The sequence below is a fragment of the Macrobrachium nipponense genome, chromosome 42 (genome assembly GCF_015104395.2).
Source record: "Macrobrachium nipponense isolate FS-2020 chromosome 42, ASM1510439v2, whole genome shotgun sequence".
NCBI lineage: Eukaryota > Metazoa > Arthropoda > Malacostraca > Decapoda > Palaemonidae > Macrobrachium > Macrobrachium nipponense.
The window spans coordinates 16,123,109-16,132,632 of record NC_061103.1 but is presented as its reverse complement, the minus strand read 5'-3'; the positions used below and the strand labels follow the sequence as shown (position 1 = coordinate 16,132,632).

At 33.8% G+C, this 9,524-nt stretch overlaps 1 long non-coding RNA gene across 1 annotated transcript; it reads right to left on the bottom strand.

Annotated features, from left to right (window-relative positions):
• Window positions 1-485: 485 nt before the first annotated feature.
• LOC135212986 (uncharacterized) lies at window positions 486-9,387 on the bottom strand. Its single transcript, XR_010314047.1, has 3 exons — window positions 9,022-9,387; window positions 8,722-8,882; window positions 486-1,640 (listed from the first exon to the last, which is right to left on the bottom strand). It is a non-coding gene; the product is annotated as an uncharacterized LOC135212986 (long non-coding RNA).
• Between the last annotated feature and the right edge of the window lie 137 nt (window positions 9,388-9,524).

Here is a 9,524-nt window from a genome sequence, read left to right as displayed (position 1 = left end):
GTAAGAAAAATTATGTAAAATTGTCTTCATTCTTTAACCCTTCATAGATGGATATACTCAAGAGTAGTACTAACACATTTTGGGTGGTTGACAGATTAACTCATGGTGAGTAACAGTATTGTGTGCCATCGATTTGGGGGGAATCAAGCAGGAAAGAGGTGGCATTACTTCTATAGCCCATAAATTCCCTAATGGCAACTTTCAGATTATATATTTGCTCATATATATAACCAGGGGTTGCTGTTGGTTTTAGTTCTTATTTTTATGATAGTATGTATACTCAGTTATAAATGTATAATTGTAATTTTGCAAATAAAAGTGCAGACAGACATCAGAAAAGAGATGCATAATCCAAACAAATTTATAATCCAAAAAAATTTACTGCATCTTCAATCACAATAAATATATGTAAATATTTTTACAACACATAGCTATGATCATTATTACTGACTTTAGTTCTTGTGTGTTTTAATATTGTGAGAGCTGTAATTATAATTTTAAAAAATATTAGAAAAATCATATATAACTTGGTAAAATTTATGATTGTCTTATTAAAAGAGGCTCCACAATGGGTTGTAAATAGTCATTTTCAACTTCTCGTGGAAGGTAGGGAAAATTTTTTAGAACTCCTTTTCTTACACCATGTGCATTTACCTATCATCATCTTTCCATTAGTGTGTTCTTTCTTAAATTGGCTGACCTCAAAGTTTCCCAAGCCTGGGGTGCTGCATATTTTTTACCCAGGCTAAGGTTTAAGTAAAACTATTTTTTCAATCTTGATTTATTTCTCAGGAATGAAAATCATTCATGTAAATGGAAATAGGTTAAAACCAAAGGTACTTTCTCTATGAAGGCAAGTTTTTATACATAATGTATATGAAATTTTGTAAACAAACCATCTTATAGTGAAAACTTAAGGTTAGGTTTCCACTGTTGCCTTTATTACTTTATCTGCACTTGCAATTATTGGCAAATTAAGTACAAATTACAAAGAATGAAATAATTTATGAACAAACACATTACTCAGGTAAAACATGAAGATTTTAGGAAGTCTTTATACAAAGAAAATTTACCTATGGAAACATGTTACTGAATGCTTGTTTTAACCGAGACCACCAACTTCCCCTTTAAGAATGGAAATCTGCAACAAACAATCACTCCTAATATAACTCGGAATATTAATCCATGTTTTATAAACAATTCAGAACATTTTAATGTGTTTATAAACAATTCAGAATATATTTTAGTGATTAACATTTTTTGTTCAGTGTTTTTACACACAGCAATAAAGTGTATTAAGAATTCATAAACAAAGAAAGCTGCAGGTAGCAGTGAAACATTTTGATGAGATACATACACACAGGTCAGCATATCTCACCAGAAAAATATTCAGCCCATTAACCTGTCTTTCATCACAGACACCACTACTGTGGAAGTGGCTGGCTGCCGAGTGCTTCCAGGACAGCATCTTCTCCACCCAGCGTGACATTTTTGGTCATATGGTGTCATCCTCTGGGAAATCTTCAGCCTGGGGCAGAGTCCTTATCCGGGCATCGAGTTTGACAAGCGCTTCATCACCAGACGAGAGAAAGGTGTTCGACCAGAACAGCCCAGATATGCAATCTATGATCTGTGTTTTTCTGTAAAGTGATGTTTCTCATTATCATCTTTATCTGATTAGTTTTGATTCATTGAAGTCAGAACTAAAAGTTTACTCAAAGTCTGAACCTAAGTCTGAAAATTATTAAAGTAAAAGCATATTACATAGTCTTATGCAGCAGTTATTTTTCATAGTTTGGTTAAACAACAATGCTAATTATCAATCACAGCTCCTATGAAGAGAATTTTATTCTCCACAGGTTTCACATTCCTTGTTAACAGGCAATAATTGGTTTGTACTTTTTTATACATTATATACATACATACAAACAAATTAACAGCTATATTTCCTTAGTTCATTAAACCAAGACTTTTATTTAACTTTGTTATGAGTACTACTTTATATATTGCATACTTTTATCTAACTTTATGAGTACTACTTAATATATGGCATACTTTTATTTAACTTTGTTGTTGAGTACTGCTTAATATATTGCATACTTATATTTAACTTTGTTATGAATACTACTTAATATATTGCCCCATCAGTTTTAAAATGCTCTTACACCAAGAGTCGGTCTTCTAGTAGTTTTTTTTTTTTTCAAACCTAATGCTCTAAATCTCTTTCCTTCTCCATTTAAGAACCAAGTTCGCATAATTAAATTATATCAAAATTGTGAGATATTTCACATTGTTTTCCTTAATGACTAAAGTCACAAATTTAGTTTATTTTGAGTCATGAATGATTTACATAATACAAATTGTGAAAAATTGTTACCAAAGGCTCATTGTATTGTTTACTAACATATACTATTACTTAACGCAGTAAACTAACATATACTATTACTTAACGCAGTAAAAGTACCCCATAATTGTCAAAAAACTGCAACTTCCTCAAGGTATCGTTATGTTTGAGTGCTGGAACAGTGAGCCCATGGAGAGGCCCTCTTTCTCTAAACTGGAAGAAACACTTGGCAAGAAACACTTGGCATGATGCTTGGTGATCCAGAAAGACGGGTAAGATTAGGTCAAAGCTGTACAATACTGAAAAAAAATAATCATTCTTATAAAAAAAGTGCATTGACCATCCTTATAGATCTATTGAAGACAGATATGATCTTTCCATAGCTATGAATATTTATGAAGTACTTGCTTCAATGTCCTGTGACGGATGGGATATATTAGAGATTAATTTGAAATTTTTTGCTACCTGGAATATCAGATAGAAAATGCTGCCAGTACTTATGTGCATTCTTTGTAAAGTCCTGATTACACAGCTAAGATACATTAAACGCATTCGTGTCAGGATCAAGATGGGTATGAAATGCTTTTCAGCCCTAGTCCACTCAGTGCAATGGCCTTGCCCTAAAGTCACTAGGCAATGCAGAGCTCACATATGACTCCTCTATGGATGCACAATGGTGATAAGAGTGGATGGTGCATCAACAGATTGCTGTGTATATTCCAATGTCTTCTCCTATAATGTCCATTCAGAATGTCTTTAACTTAGATGAAGTCATGATCCATAACAAAACGAGATGGTGATATTCAGCAGTGTATGAGGAGCTCATCAGATGATCCTGTGGTAGGGGTGTAAGAATGCTACCACCGTAGGTCCTGCGTTTCGTAAAAGGTGACTAAAAGGATTCTACACCAAATGGAGAGTGTACCAACTTCCTGCCTAATGGAAACTGCAGGAGGAGAATGATTTCAGAAACTTTAAGTGGTCTTACTCCAATATCCGAGGCAAATTTCCCACTCAATTAAAATATTCTACCATGGGATCTGTAATAGAGGAGCCAATTTGTGTTTTTAAAAAAATGCAAAGTGAAGTGTGTTCAATACTTAATAGCAAATAAGCTAGAAAAATATAAAACAAAGTACTTTCAAAAAGGGTTTTCATGACTAGATTTTGGGAAATAAGGATGTTAGTGCTTCTTTAGAAACACTTTCAAGTGCATGGCTGCAATTCACTAAATGTATTTCATAATCCAATATAAGTATTTTGCTTGTGAATGGGACTACCAAAAGTACAAGCTTGTTCAACTGGAAAATAATGAGTACCATTCTTTGATGATTACTGCCTACTTAGAATTCTGTTCATTCTAAAGCGCAGGTTACAAATACTCAAACTTGTACCATATAAATGATGTTTCTAAAGATTAATTTACACTAAATAGAGCTGAGCTGAATGTAGCATTTAGGCCAAAGGCCGAGTACTGGGACCTATGAGGTCATTCAGTGCTGAAATGGAAACTGACAGTTTGAAGGGTGTAACGGGAGGAAAACCTCGCAGTTGCACTATAAATCAAGTGTTAGGAGAGGGTGGAAAGTAAATTGAAGAGAGAATATGAAAGGAGGTACAGTAAAGGGAACAAAAGTGGTTGCAACTAGGGGCTGCTAAAAACCTTAAGTAAAGCCTACAGTGCACCGCATGAGGTCCACTGATGGCACTATCCCCCTACGGGGTATGCTAAATAGAAGCAAGAAAATCGCTCTGAATTGAGTTAAATGTGGCAAAATGAACCTACTCCATCAGCTGATTTTGCAACCAAACCATGATCGGTTTTTTTGTATTTTATAAAACAATAGTAATAGTATAAGACTACATACAGTATTATTGGATACAGAGAAACAAAGGATAAATTTTTAAAGAGCCAAGGAAAGGAAAATATGTACATTTGTCATGTTTGTATTTTATGAGGTAGCCTCGGCACTTAGGCTAACTGACCGATAACCAGACAACAGTGCTATAAACCCTACAGAGGGTAAAACCCAGTTATGAATATACTGTATTGAACAAGTACCATAAAACCAAAATGCCGGTAACCAATACCAGTGGTAACCAGGGGCTGCCTGTATTCGCTTTCAAATTCCCCCTAGAAGGTACAGAAAAAATTTTCGAATTTTTTCTCACATCATGTGCATTTGTACATCTAACTCTTTCCATTGATATGTTTTACTTTTTCTTAAATTGGCCAACCTTAAAGTTTGCACAGTCTGGGGGTGTCCTGTAAGGGTTATTATTATTTCATGTACCTTTTATTTCTTGTTTCTTATAAAATAATGACAAGACAAACCATCTTCCTTATAGAAGTGAGAATCCGTTTTGAATGAAGGGAAATTTTATAACCAAATAAAGAATTATTAAGCTGATAAATTTCATAAAAAAAAACAGTTACCTTAAGGTTACAAAATTTGTCTACCTTTGTTTACAATTTTATATAATGACATCTTTGTATAACTTATAATTATCTCCAGGTTCTGTATGACTAAGTGAATAATTTCCAAAATTATGCTAACCCTAATTAACATGTATGCACATTTTGGCCAATTAATAATGAACACATCTATGTTAAATTATTTCCAGTGGCATTGTCTGCCTTAATCCTTAATGGACGGATGCCCTCATGAGGTAGCAGTAACAGGTTTGGGTGGTGGATGGATTCACTCATGGTGAGCATCAATACTAATATGCACCATCAATTTGGGGGAATTATACGGAAAGAAGTTCCTTTACATCAACATGCCATAAATTCACTAATGGCAACTTTTAGACTGCCTCGGCTCGCTGATTCTAGGAAGCTCATAACTTAGTTGTCTACTTCACTTCAAGGAGCTCTCATATGAAATCTTTTTATATATTTGCTCATATTAAATGGTAAAAATGTTAGAAAAGAATTCAATCTAATAAAAGGACCCCAAAAGAATTCAATCTAATAAAAGGACCCCATAAAAATGCCAAAATATATAAAGTACATACTATATTTTAGAGACTGCTGTCTCTCTCTTCAAGTAGGTAATGAATGAGAAGTTACAGAAAAGGCAATACGTATTCATACCAAGAGATCCATCCACAGGTAAGCCGTTAACTAGGTCAGCCCGGTTGATAATTTCTCTTTTATCTTCTTTAGCGTTGGTTGGAGGAAGATTTTATCTATGCTATCTGAATCTCAGGTGCCTTTTACTCAAATATACCCAGGGGTTGCTATTGGTTTTAGTTCTTATCTTTATGAAAGTATGTCGGTTATAATTGTAATTTTGCAAAGAAAAGGCCAAAGAAATATTAGAAAAAACATGCATACCGTAATTCCCCCAAAAATTCTGCATCTGTGACCCAAGTAAATTTACATTAATATTTTACTACAGTTATACTCGGCATTTGTTACCAATTTCAGTTCTTATCTGTTTTGATATTGTGTGAGCTATATTTATAATTTTACAAAAATATTTACTAGGTAAAACTTGTATAACTTAATAAAATTTAAGATTTTCTTGTAAAAAGGGCCCCATAAGGAGTTGTCAATAGCCTTGTTCAACTTCTCGTGGAAGGTAGGGAGATTTTTTTCTTATACTATGTACATTTGCATATCTTCCTCTTTCCAGTGATGCATTTTTTTCTTAAATTGACCTATCTCAAAGTTTCCCTGGCCTGGGATGCTGCATATATATGCTTTATTTCAGCCTGGCTCTTAAGGGTTAGGAAATAGTCAATATTCCATTGTTTTTGAAAATACCAAATGGTACTTCTTTGATAATGTGTATCCTAATACTAAATAAATATTTTACACCTTAGTTTTAGTGTTTTGTACAATATGATTTGCTTTCAACCCTTACAGGATGGGGCTAAATCTATATTAAGCACACCCCTAGTCCGGGCATCCTGTAAGGTTGTCCAGTTTAAGAAAAGAACATCAATGAAAATATGCAAATGCACATGGTGTAAGAAAAAAATTTCTAAAAATTTTTTCACAGGAAGTTAAAGTGAATATTTACAACCCCAAACCCTGTGTACGGCCTCATTTCCATGACACTTTTAAAAACATGCTAATTTTACCAAGTAATAAAAGTTTTTTCTAATTTATTTAATTTTAAAAATATAATTATGGCTCACACAATATCAGTAACAAATTATGAGTATATTTGTTGTAAAATATTTATAGGAGATTCACCATGATAGGGAGATACAGTAACTTATTGTGAGATGCATATTTTTGTCTTTGATCTTTGCAAACCTACAATTATAGCTGACATACTATCATAAAAGATAAGAACCAAAACCAACAGTATTTCTTGGGTATATTTATGAGCAAATAAATAAAAAGATGTCAAGGGATAGAGAGGGGCAATACATTCCCCCTTAAGTCTCAAGGCACACTATCCCCTTGTGTCCTGTGCTAAGCTACTCCAGTTGCCACAAGTCATTCATGTATGGTGTTTAATATTAATATGTACCCATATGAGTTAGCCCACCCATCGCTCAAAACTACTTATAGATCCTCATATGATCATACCTGTCAATTAAGGGTTAATAAATATGCAAAGATAATGGGTTTTAATGGGTTTTCCTAATCAAACAGAAAAGCTAGTGTGTTCAAGCAATGGGTATGTGACAGTTCAGGATTATCAGTTTGACAGTTTTAGCACACTCAAGTTTGTCACACTAAGGCACCTCAAGATGAAGGAATCACAGTTGTACGTATAACCAAGATTAGTCCCAAGTCAAAGAAACTCAACAGTTTGGTAACCATTCAAGATTACAGTGGTACCTTGAGATACGAGGCAGCCTTCGTATCATGAGTTTTTCGTATCTTGAACCGCATTTTACATGTAAAATGCCTAATCTGTTCCAAGCCCTCCAAAAACACCCCAGTAAATTATATTTCCAGGCCTACAAATGTTCTAGGGTTACAACGCCGATCCGACGGAAGAAATATGACTCCAAAAAGGCAAAATACTGTACATACTTGAGTAATATTAAACTGCATGTAATGTTCAACCCCATTTTTACTGCATATATTAGGACTTTAGCATATGTCCCTTAGCAATAAGCCTAGCCTATGTTAACGGTTGCTACTGTAGCCTAGTCTATGATTCTGACATCTAAACCTAAGAAGCTAAAAGCTTAGAATATGCCAATAAAATGTATAAATAATCAGTATGTACTCATTTCAAATAATTATTAATTAATCATTAACTATAATACACAAACAAACAAAAAAACCTTCCAATTGTTTGTTTATATTCAGCTCTTACGAGTACCAAATGAACGCCAAGCAATCACTTTTCCTAGGACACAGTAAGCCATAAATTTTCATTAGTCTCTTTCTTCAACTAATGAAACTACCAAACAGTATAATAACCATTCATTTCTATTCTTTATTCTATCTTTACCTAATGGAGATACCAAGTTACTGACAGCTATAATGAAACATATACGTAACGTAATATTAAAACAGAAGAAGAATTCTAAAAAATACGTATTTGTTGGCTTCGATGATAGCAGTCTGATTTATTTTTTATTTTATGATATTAATTCCCAATTTTTTTTATAAACTGTATTGCATGTACTCATTTCAAATAATTATTAAGTAACCATTAATTATAATAAACAAACAAAAAAAACAAAAAAGCTTCCAAACTTCTGTTTACATCCAGCACTTACGAGTACCGAACGATCGCCAAGCAATCACTTTTCCTAGTACACAGTAAGCCATAAATTTTCATTATCTCTCTTCAGTCTCTTCAACTACTGAAACTACCAAATAGTATAATAACCATTCATTTCTATTCTTTATTCTATCTTTACCTAATTTTTTTTTATTAAATGTATTGCATGAATAAGTTTTTCAATTTACAACATCCTTTTACCAATAGAATACATAAAGCACAAGGGGTAGATGCTGACTAATAGGAGAGCAGGATCTTATGGGGTGACTAGCATCAGGAACCAATGGAGAGCGGGAGGATGGTGGCGAGTTTACTCAGTTGGCGGGGTGCTAGTTTTAAAATTGTTCTCGGTGGTCCGGGCGAATCTCGGGACTTTACAGCAACAATCTTTCGTAACTTGAGCAATTTTCGTATGTAGAGCCGTAAAATTTTTCGTATTTGCTATCGTATCTCGAGTTTTTCGTAAGTTGAGCCTTTCATATGTTGAGGTACCACTGTATTTGCATATACAATAGCCAGTTTTAGGACTGAGCTGTGAAAAATTGGTATGAAAATATTTCAAAGAAAGAAAAACATTAAGTATGAAAGGATTTCAAATTATTTAATAAAGTGAATTTTTTTTCCAAAAAAGGATATAGTTGAATTGTACTGTACTTACATAAAAATACTTACTCTTAAAATGTAAATAAGATGACTAACAATGTTAGTTTTATTCTGTTTCTTCCGTCTCTGCTGACCAAAGCCATACTTGTCCCAAAGAGGCTGTTAATAAATATGACTTGGAAGGATGATGCGACAAGGAATGAACAATTCTGCTTCCTGTATGTTCCAGTCTAAACAAAGAAAAAAAACAATATCAAGCATTTTTTGGTCTCATTTATGAAAATTAGAAATTTTTATATACCAAATTTTTTTATACAAACCCATTACGTACAGTATTTTATCATGGATCTAAAAGAAGAATTCTGCTACCTGTTGAAGGCATGCACCCAAACACCCAAGTGCCCATGGTGGCATTGGGTTTGTTCAAAAAACAATTTTGTTTGAAGTAGTGTGCCTGTTATGTCACAAAACCATTGCATTGTACTTTACTTTAGCCTAGGTGGCTATATAGATGGGAGGTGCCTGAACCTTAGGGGCCTGCACATTTCTGGAATACAAAAACTGGTAGAATTAAAAGCCTGAAGAAATAAAGATTTAACTATGTCAAACTGGTCAGTATAGTTTTAACATATTTGGGCTTTTGGGTGCTCTGTATTAGTGAGTTTACCTATTGGTTCAGAGGCATTATTTCAGAATACACGTATTAGCATTGTGTGTTAAGAGGACTAGCCATCAAACACAAAAGGGCCAAAACTGCTCCTTATTTGCAAGATGACTATGTTATATTTCTCCTCAATGTACTGTTAAGTGGGGGGGGCCCCACTAAAATTGCAGTTCAGCATTCGCAGATTCAGCAATTGCAGTTGTTTCTG